Source organism: Polyodon spathula, chromosome 8 (genome assembly GCF_017654505.1).
Source record: "Polyodon spathula isolate WHYD16114869_AA chromosome 8, ASM1765450v1, whole genome shotgun sequence".
NCBI lineage: Eukaryota > Metazoa > Chordata > Actinopteri > Acipenseriformes > Polyodontidae > Polyodon > Polyodon spathula.
The window spans coordinates 20,686,937-20,697,854 of NC_054541.1; the positions used below are offsets into that span (position 1 = coordinate 20,686,937).

The following is a 10,918-nucleotide window of genomic DNA, read 5'->3' on the forward strand; positions in this document are numbered from 1 at the left end:
TTCAGTTTCCCCCGTACTATGTCATCAAAAACGAGCAGACACTTTGTGCATGCAGTTCTGCTTTACCCAGTCAGAATACTGGCCAGCGCAAGAGTCAGTGTGCTGAAAGAACGAGTAACAAGATGTTTCTGGAAATGTAGTGGAGTAAAAGTACAATTCTTCCCAAAATAAAAATACTTAAGTTTACAGATCCCGAAAACAATACTTCAGTAGTGTAAACATGAAGTATTTCTACTTCGTTACTTTCCACCAAATCGAATCTTATTGTACCTCAGTTTAGCTATTTTTTTCATTCTGCCTCTGTGATTCTTCCATCCCTAACTGTCCACTGTCCACCAAATCCGAGGAGAAAGCACCAAAGAAATTCCGCAGGAAGTTCAAAAACAAGGTGAGAGTCTTTGGATCCCATGCAGAAATATAGTGACGCATATCACAGGGATATAGTGACACTTACTTTGTTTTTGAATGTTTTCATTATATCTTGCAAACTGCTCACCCAGTTGTGATGAAACTTGATAGGGGCATTCCTGGACAAGCTGTACTGTAGTTTAGACTAAGCTAAGGATGAGATCTCAGGATTAAGGTAACATACAGTACCAGTCAAAAGTTTGAGTACACCTGCTTGAAATCAGGTTTTTCATGATTATCTGTGCTTTTAACTGTATAGACTTGTCTATAAACAGTTAATATTTCATTATATGATATGTGTACTTATATAAGCTGATAATCATAAGTGAATTGCGTTTAGAATTGTTTTAATGAAAATGTAAATCTTGTCAATTTCAATGAAATGGTCTGAAGCCCAGGCCAGTTAAAAGTCTGAAATGTATAAAAGTGTCTTTGCTAGATGTTCTGTGAGTTAACTAGCATGTTACCTAATTCACATTTTGTCACCAATTATTGTTAATAGGTGAGGGTCCATGATTACTATAAATATAGGTAGCATAGGCACAAGTTTGTCATTCCTGAATGTAAGGGAGCAGAAAATGACAAAATATGCTCAGTTAAGCAAAGAAAAAAGACAGTCTGTAATTACTTTAAGAAATGAAGGTCAATCTTTAAGACAAATCGCAAGAACTTTGCAAGTGTCTGTAACTGCTGTGGCTAAGACCATCAAACGATTTGAAGAAACTGGCACTCATGAGGACCGAACAAGGTCAGGCAGACCATGGGTGACCTCAGAATCAGAGAACAAGTTAATTCGAGTCACAAGTCTGCGAAACTGGCGATTAACTGCCCCTGAAATACAAGCTCAGCTAAATGCTACTAGAAGTACAGGTGTTTCAACATCAAATGTTCAGAGGAGATTGCATGAAGCTGGCCTAACTGGAAGAATTGCTGCAAAGAAACCATTGTTAAGAGTGCAGAATAAGAGGTAGAGACTTGCCTGGGCCAAAAAACACAGAAACCGGACGTTTGAGGAGTGGAGGTCAGTCTTATGGACCGATGAGTCAGAATTTGAAATATTTGGGTCCAACCGCAGAGTATCTGTAAGACGCAGAGAGGATGAGCGCATGAGTTCTGCATGTGTGGTTCCCACTGTCAAGCATGGAGGAGGCAGTGTCATGGTCTGGGGTTGCTTTGCTGGTGACAGAGTTGGTGAAGGAAGACATGTCGGGTGATTTCCTGCTGAAACTTGTTAACCGAACGCCTCGTGTTTGTGAGGCTGTTATTAAGGCAAAGGGTGGCTATTTTGAGGAATCCAAGATTTAGAGACAATTTTTAATTTTCTTGAACATTGCTTTGATACTCCTTTTGTTTTGTATACTGTAACATGTGTTTTTTATTTTCAAGTATTTACAGAAATGTATACAACATTGTCAATTATGAAAAAAACCTAGTTTCCAGCAAGTGTACTCAAACTTTTGACTGGTACTATATATATTTTTATTTATTATTTATCCTTTCAGATTTCTGCTCAAGAAAGTCGAGAAAAAAAAGAAAGATTACATGGACACTGGAGAAAAAGTGAGATTTGTTTTGTGTTGTATTTCATTTTGTTTATTATTGGTGAATTTTAAAATAAATAATATCACCAGAGCAAAACATTTGTCTTTTTTAGGCTGTGTTCACACTGGGTCTGTTTAGAGGGTTTAGTCTGCACTCGGTAAGCTTGGTGTGAAGTGTGAACAACAAAGTCCACTTGGGAAATGAACCGTACAGAGTCCACCTATAGAGGTGGTCTCGGTCTGTTTGGCAAATAGTCTGGTTCGCTTGCTAAACCTCAATGTGAACTGCTGGACTCGGTCCTTTAACACATAGGAAACGAACCTGACTTGGAAGTAAACATTTCACGCTTAGTTTAATTCATGTTCTGAGGAAACAAGTAGAGCAAAAACTACTCGTTCTACATTAGGGATTGTCTCAGTTTCCAACCTTCATTTTTTTGTTCCAGTTGGAAACAGTGAAATTGAACAATCGTCCAGTTTTGTGACTTTGCATCGCTGTGTCAGTTTGCTCAGCAAGTAAATAGCAGATTCTTGTATTAGGTCGTGTTAGTTTCATTTAAATTTAAAATAAACAATTGTTAATCATTCTAATTTATGTGTTTATCCCATGTTAAATTGCAACCAAGGTATTTCTTAAGTGTCTGATAGCTTGAAGCAATGTTTAATTGGTTATATACTAATCGCTGATTTTTTTAATTTTTTTTTTAATCTGGGTTTTTGTACATTTAACATGTTTTGAGAGGACAATATGAAAAACATGAGTTATGATTTGTAATAAATACACCAGATGTTTGTTTCATTTTTAAACTATTGTTGTGTTATTATATGCTGTTATTTTAACTGCTTCAGATTTGCTAGATTTGTCAGTGAATTGAAGAAAAAAAAACACATCCCAGTTTTTCACTCTGCAAATCTGGTAACCCTAAATTATGTGGACAGTGCAAGAAACTAAAGCTCTCTCAGAAATTTGGTTAGACACCAAAAGCCAAGCCTAACTGGACAAAACTCACAAAAATAGTAAAATATATTCAGTCTTTTTTCAAATGAATGCCTATAGTAGGAACAGCTCAGTTTTGTGTAATTGAATACTGCACTGTTCTCCTACTGCATGTCATTCAACAGATGTATTAATTAAATTAGCAAAGTTCTCCCCTTATTGCCCTGCTTTCTTCCACAGCAATATGTAAGAATCTAAAACATGCTTAAAAACTGGAGCAGTACAATAGCTGCCATCTTTCAAGATACCTTGCAGGATATTATAAACATCCGGGTTCACAGATCACATAAACGAACCGAGTGCACTTGCAAACTGCATTGTGAAGACAAACGAACTCGGTCCTGAAAAAAATGGAAAAGGGATAAAAAATAAATAAATAAATAAATAATTTTGCTTGCATCCAAACAAACTCAGCCTCTTTGCTCACAGATAAGTGTGAATAGCAAGCACATTGATACATTGTTTCAAACAAAACGACCAGACCGAGTCAGTTTGAAACAGACCTAGTGTGAATGTAGTCGAAGAGGCATAGACATAACATTTGTTTTTTTTTAACCAGACTTTAGATTTGAATCATGAAACATAGTATTGTGTTATGTTTTAATTAATAATAATTTTAAATATTGTCATTTCTCCAGGAAGTGTTTGTGTAATCCCTTTCTCTTCAATATGCAACAGTATTATCAAATTTTAAGACTGAAGCTCGGAGACTGGTTTCTGGTGCCCTCTATTGGCAAAACTGTTAAGTAATCTGGATAGTTTTACAGAAAGTCTTTTGTTCGTCAAACATGCTATTGTTGCAGTCGGCTACATTTTTTCTGTGCGTCGCACAAGGGACAATGAAAACATTGCACTTGGGCCATGCAAATAATTTAACATAGAAATACTGTGTTTCTGTTACTGAAAACTTTACTAAGGAGGAGAAGGAGGCTTTTTCTGACAGCAGTTATAATTCTCTGTCCACAGGGTGGAAACATGTTCCAATGAGAACAGCGAACTGCGACGCAAAGTGGAGACTTTGGAGAACACAAACAGGTAAGTGTTTAACTGAAGCTGTGTTTCTCCTGCTGTTACCCTGCTCTGGTGCACACTCATTTAGATTCTTGTTTAGCGTCATTCTCGTGAGCCTTAGTCCTTTCTACCTTCCAAGGTTGTACGCACCTGTTTCCAGTAGAAACGTGTGAAGATACACAAAAAATGTAGATTATATGTTGGAAAAGGTTGCTAAGTTAACGCTACCTTAAATCTTAAGATCTTCTGTTCATTGAGGTGATTAACTGTCCTAATCTTGTGTTTTAAATCAGGGTGTTGGTGGAATTTGATTAGCTTTAGGCTTCGAAAGCCAGTATTTAACAGGAGTGTTGCCAGCTTTGAGTTAGTTAGCCCCAGGTTGTTTCGTGGGGGTGCTATTCTAAGCGCTGTTTTCCTTCTCCAGCAGCTTCAGTGTCTGCGGGCGGTGGTAGCTGGGAAGGTCCCCTGGTCCTGCCACGTCGCCACCACCCAGACTGGCACCTGCCACATGGTAAGAACGGGGCTGTTATTCTAAAAATGTGTGATGCTACAGTATACTTGATAAAATAATATACTTGATAAAGTAAGTCATTTATTGGGACTTGCATTGCAGGAGTGCTAATCCAGGCTTTTAAACCCATTATGGCTCGTATCAGGTATAACAATGAAGATCCCTAACATATGTAATGCAATTTTTTTTTAATGCAGTTTAGTCCAAACTTACGTGGCTCTGGGGACCTTGACCATTACCTTGTAGAGTCTAAAATAAAATGGCTTACAAGTATAGTACCATATTTTTCCTCCCACATCAGTAGTAACTATTTAAAAAATGGACCAATAGGCCTCATTCTGAAAGTTTGTATTATTATTTATTGGGCCATTCCATGCCAGCTCAACCAGAAAAGGGACTCATCTGGACAACTCCACCTTTCGACACTGTCACCACACAGAATTCCATACTTTGACTGGTAAATGAGACCATTATCTTGCCTGGGGGATCGGGTACAAAGTGGTGTCCTTCCCTGCAGCCGTTGATGGCTTGGGTGTCCTCATACCTGGCATTAAAGAGAGGGTGGTTCTCTTCACCTGTTCTTGAGAGATGAACATGAGCTGCACACCAGTTACGTGTCCTTTTGCCCATTTATACAGCTGGTAAGGAGTAAGAGTGATGTTGCCTTGAAGACTAGTTAGTGCTGCTCTTGCCTTAATCACCCCGATGCCCATTTATTTGGGCAATTTCCAGATTTTTTCATTCTTATCCCTCAAATAAGCAATTTGGACAGTTTTCAAAACCTTTTTTGCTATTTTTTTAAATACACACTTTTTTATTGTGATTATGATAAACGGAATTACAGTATTTCAATAGAACTTAAATAACAAAATAACAACAATGTGTTTACAATTGTAGAATTATAATACAGATCACAACATAACACCTTAATTTTTTTACCCAATGGCAGCATTATATAAGTATATATAATTTATTTATTTTTTACAGTGGCAGCATTATAATACTTGTGCAGGCATATCACTTTTTATAAATTATTTTTTGTGATAGATTTCAAAGCAGACTCACTTCAAACTCTCATCAATGCTAACATCTTTATCTAGCACATATACATCAGAAAACTTGCGTTGCAAATTTTCAATCACGTCATATAGAGACCAGGAAGTAGTAGACACAGACAGGACTGATGAGTGATGAAATTAGTCTGATGTAGCGTTTTTTTGTAAAATCAAAAGGTTTAACAAAACACAAAACTGAACAAAAACAACAGCTCGGTGGCCAAAACAAATAGACAGACTAACAAACTAACCCCAAGTGAGTGACTTCTTTTTTTCACAGCACATTCACAAAAAAAGTCACAGTTTTGCATTTATACTTTTAATTCCAAAAACATTGAAATACATGTTTACTTAATTAAATGTCTGCTAAAACAGTATCTAATTTACAGTAACTCGTTATAGCATCTGCAATGTTACTGCATCAACTTGGAGAACAACAAAGAAGGCCTTCTAGTATTTATTGCTTTTATATGGCCCTTAATTTTAAGAACCAGTAGACTTTTATGATAAGCATTTGCTGTCTTTCAGTTTTAAACTTATGGTTCACAACATAACACAGTGGAAAGATCACAGTACTACCATGCAGTAATTGTAGGGCAGTATTGCCACTTATGAAATCTTTAACAATAAAGCTGAAATGAAAATGCATTTATTTGCTTCAAAGTCATTTCAGACTGGTTAACAGAGTAGTAAGCTCTGCAAAATCAACTCAGTTTTGTACGGTGCAAAGCGTTTTATCATTTTGCTTTGTTTCTGGACTTTGCAATACCTACAAGATGTCTTCATTACTAGCTGTACAACGTATCGACAATAACAATCAACCATTCTGTTACAGACACAACAAGTCTGACACAAACAATTTTGGCTTTAACTTAATTAAACCCTTCTAAAAAATAACAAAAAAATGCTTAACATAAAAACAACAGTCCTACTACAGTAGCAGGTGCAGTTTACAGTGCCTCAGGGTTTCTGATCGCATCATATCAATTCCCGATTTTTTAAAATCCGATGATGCAAATTTCCGGTCTACTTTAATGTTTTCAAGCAAATTGGCTTCATCACTGCTATTCTCATATCCGCTTTGATATCTGACACATTATTCCTCTTGTCCAGCGCTTCTTTTATCTGTTCTGTATACCAGTCTAACAGAGGGCGAATTCGCTACGAGTACTGTATGCAACCCTCTGATTGGTGGAAGTATTATTAGCGATACAAACAAATTAGACAATAAAGCCAAAATAAAGTATCCGCCCATTATTTGGTAAAGCCTAAGTTAAGATGTGAGCTGTAATTTAAAAAATGAATATATATATTCCCCCCCAGGATACAGTCTGCACCTTCCAGTTTGAGAACCACTGCTCTATGGAAGAATGTAGTAAGCATATACCAGTCAATTTTGTTGAACTTGATTGTGGGACCCTGAAGCTCTTTAAAGCATGTCTCTACTGTGTTTCCCATGTAGCACGGTCGAGGAGCAGTCCCATGATACACAGCACAGGCACAAGAGCCAGACAGCCACGTTGAGTACCTGAGCAGCAATGACACGCAGACAGATAAATCCATACTGATAGCCTTACACCCTCTCAGGTAACCAAGTCAGAGTTCTCACTCACAGTCTCTTCCTCTACGCATGTTTTCAAGTAAATTTTTAAATCATCTTTCTTATTGTAAGTGATTTTCAAGTACTTTTTGCCATGTGCAAAGTTCAAGCAAAAAAATCACACAAAAGGGCTCCCAAGAGCTCATGCATGCACCTTATAGCCTGCTGATCACAGGTTCAAATCCAGGCCGACCACGACCGGGGGTTCCTATGGGGCGGCGTACAATTGGCCAAGTGCCGCCCAGGTAGGGAGGGCTTAGGTCAGCAGGGCAATCCACGGTTCACCGTAAACCAGTGACCCCTGTGGCTGATAGGGCGCCTGCGGGTCTGCAGTGGAGCCATTCAGGGGTGTGTTATCCTCCGGCACTATAGGTCTGGTGGCTTCGCTGTGGATCTGCGGTGCGAAAAATGACAGATTGGCAGGAGCACTTTATGGAGGACGTGTGTTTCAGCCTCCGTTTCCCGAGTCGCCAGGGGGTTGCAGCTGTGAACCGGGATGAAAAAAATAATTGGGTATTCCAAATTGGGGAGAAAACTGGGGTAAAAACCATTGGTGATGACTACATTTAAAAAAAACAAACAAAAAAACATGTTTGTTTGATTGCAAATGGCAATTGAATTGGAAATGTATCCTACAAGTTGTTTCAGCAGTTGCCAGATAAAAGGTTGCATGGCATTAGAAAATTATTAAATTTAGCAGCATTAAATCTCCAAATTTAGGATCTTAAACTGACTCTTTTTTTCTATTGTTTGAACAGATCTAGCATGGAACTACAAGCAAATGAAAGCAGAAAAGTGATTGAGACGACAGTGAACAAAACTTCCTGAGGTCCTACGCCTCCTCCCGACCCCCATACTTTCAAAAATATTTAGTCATCTGTGTTGTTTTATTTGTTATTATTACAATACCCCATCTCTGCCCCCCATAAAAAATATGATTGAAAATATCTGCATAGACATTCAATTATACTGGGGAGATGCAGACCATTCCTCAATTATTTTACTGCCTCTGATTCCTTCAGGGAAGTTGTGGGTAGGAATATGTAGCAAAGTGTTCTCCAGAATGACTCATCAGCGTGGTGGAACATCACTAATCTGTGCAGTTTTGAATTCAGAAGCTATCCGAGCAGCTACGATTAGCCCTCTTTCTGTCAGATCTGATGTCTTGCCGATCGTAACTGAACCTGATTTGCATCAGAGATGCAGCTTATTTTTAGGGGGTTGTCGCTATTTAAAGAATTCAAATGGGAATCCGCCCTAGTATTTAAATAGTTTTACATATAAAAACACATTGCCTCTGTAATTCATTATTTGACTTCATGAAATAAAATATAGAAAGCAGTAGATTAAGGAAGAGTCCTTAGAGTATAGCACTGTGTACATGGCAACACAGCCTAGTGAATCATCTGAATATTCGATTCATGAAATAGAGCATTGTACACTGAAGAAATTTGCTTCAGAGCATTTGGCTGCAGAGTAAGTACAGATTGTCAAATCTTTAAAAAAAAAAAAATATATATATATATATATATATATATATATACACACACACACACACACACACACACATGCACACACACACACACACACACACACACACACACACACACACACACACACACAGATATGCTGGTTTATCAGGCCCTTGGTTTGATAAACCTCATGGTCCAGGATTAATTAGATAGCATGCAGGTCTGCCCATTGCTTTAAACTGAGTGTTGTGAGCCTGTCTTCCCATTTACCCTCCCAACCCACTGTATAGTATTTATGATTTCTGAATATGCACTGTATAGTATTTACACAGTAAAAGCATAGTAATGAAGAATAGTGAAAGCATTAAAGCCTAGAGAAGTATGATCAAAAATATTGAAAAACATGGCAAATCATTGTAAAGTACAGTAAATACATAATATAATCATGGGAAAACTGCACATTTTCCACAGTAAACTTTATTTGGTATTTGTATATCATTAAAAGTGTTTTTATTCCTCTCAGAAAAATGTGTGTGTATGTATGTATGTATATGTGTGTGTAAGTCTAAGACTTTTAGACTGTTGTGCAAAAGTCTTAGACATGTTGCATTTTTCTACTCTGATGCATTATGACAATCAAAAATGTACTCAAAGCCTCCACTAATGTGTTCTACTGTTAAAACAACCTTGACTTGCATAAAGAAGGAAAAATACTGAGTGAAATAGCTCACATCACTTGATTTTCAAGGTGTGGCATCCGAAGCATAATCAACAAGTACGGAGAAACATCATCTGTAATTGACAAATTCAGGACTGGAAGACCCAAAAAGCTGTCTTACAAAGATGAGCAACAGTGGTGTAGTCGAGGGTATACGCAGGTAAATGGCATTTTACCTACTTCTAATTTGGGCGATATAGCATTTACCCACTTCTCATATAAGGATCAGACGTAGGACCTATACTTTTGCTGTGACCAGCGACGTGTCTGTTATATTGCTGCACACTCACTTCATAAAATCACATGTATGTACCATTTCTCCACTGGCTTTAACCACGGCAATGGAAGTAATTATCAGGGCATCAAAATGGGTAGTGGGAGGAGAGCACTTGGCTTCTGGAATGCGACTATCACCAATTCGAGCATATATGGATGACATGACAACCATGACTACAACAGTAGCCTGTACTAATCAGTTATTGGGCAAATTAACCAATAACACTGAATGGGCACGAATGCATTTCAAGCCCACTAAATCAATGAGTATCTCTATAATGAACCCTTTCAAGTCTTATGTCGGACAAGGTCCGACATCAAGATTTTCCCTTTCCAGAACGATGTCTCAACAGAGGAAGCTGGTAGTCAATGAGGTGCAAAATCAGGAGGAGAGGATCAGGTGTGTAAAGGCCGTTTCCCAGGCCAAGTAGGGAGAATGGATGAGATGGGACAGTGTGGAACAACCAAGATCGCCTGGCAAGACCTGCGGACAATGTAACAGAGCAGGATCAGTTTCCTCAACAAACAACATATGATGTTCTCCCATCACCACAGAACCTAAACCTCTTGGTGGGTGAGGATCCCTCATGTCCTTTGTGTTCATCACCTGCAACAATAAGGCACTTTTTGACAGGATGTAAGGTGGGTCTTAGCCAAAGACGATTTACTTGGTGCCACAGTTAGGTGTTGCGATGTTGGCTTTAGCATTGGAAGTCAAGTGTAACCTGACCAATAAGTTGCCACCAGTTCCATCAAAGCATTACGCACAAAAGACAATATTCCTCCATCCAGGAGAGCAACCACCAAGAAAAGGTGTTAAAACTAAGCCTCGCCCAGGACAACTGGAAGCTGCTAGAGACTGGAAAATACTGGCAGATGTTGGTCAATGGCTTATTTTTCCACCTGAGATTTCCACCACTAACCTTCAACCAGACATTGTCTTGTGGTCTGGATCAGCACGCCTTGTTCATCTGGTAGAGTTAACAGTGCCATGGGAAGATGCTGTGGATGAGGCGTATAAGAGTAAGATGTTGATTCATTAATGATCAACAAAATGAGAATATGTTATAAAAATATATCTATGTAAAGCTGGTACATTCATATCGCAGAGAAACTGGAGAAGAACAGGAAATTAAAACAAAGTAAAGGCAATCATCCAAATAAAGCTGCAGCACTAATGGATAACAACATAGAATGTCTGTACAGCACTAAAACATATTGTTTAAAAAAAAAAAAAAAACTGAACTGCTGAACCTCATCTTCTTTAATATTAGCACCACAAGGGTATCTATGTATTGTAAAAAAATAATAGATGGGCCTCTTCAGTGA

The 10,918-nt window shown here is 38.1% G+C and overlaps 1 long non-coding RNA gene across 1 annotated transcript; it reads left to right on the plus strand.

The window, feature by feature from the left end:
* The first annotated feature begins 1,910 nt into the window (after positions 1-1,910).
* On the plus strand, positions 1,911-8,664 carry LOC121320299. Its single transcript, XR_005950804.1, has 5 exons — positions 1,911-1,968; positions 3,913-3,981; positions 4,382-4,468; positions 6,986-7,110; positions 7,882-8,664. It is a non-coding gene; the product is annotated as an uncharacterized LOC121320299 (long non-coding RNA).
* The last annotated feature ends 2,254 nt before the right edge of the window (positions 8,665-10,918 follow it).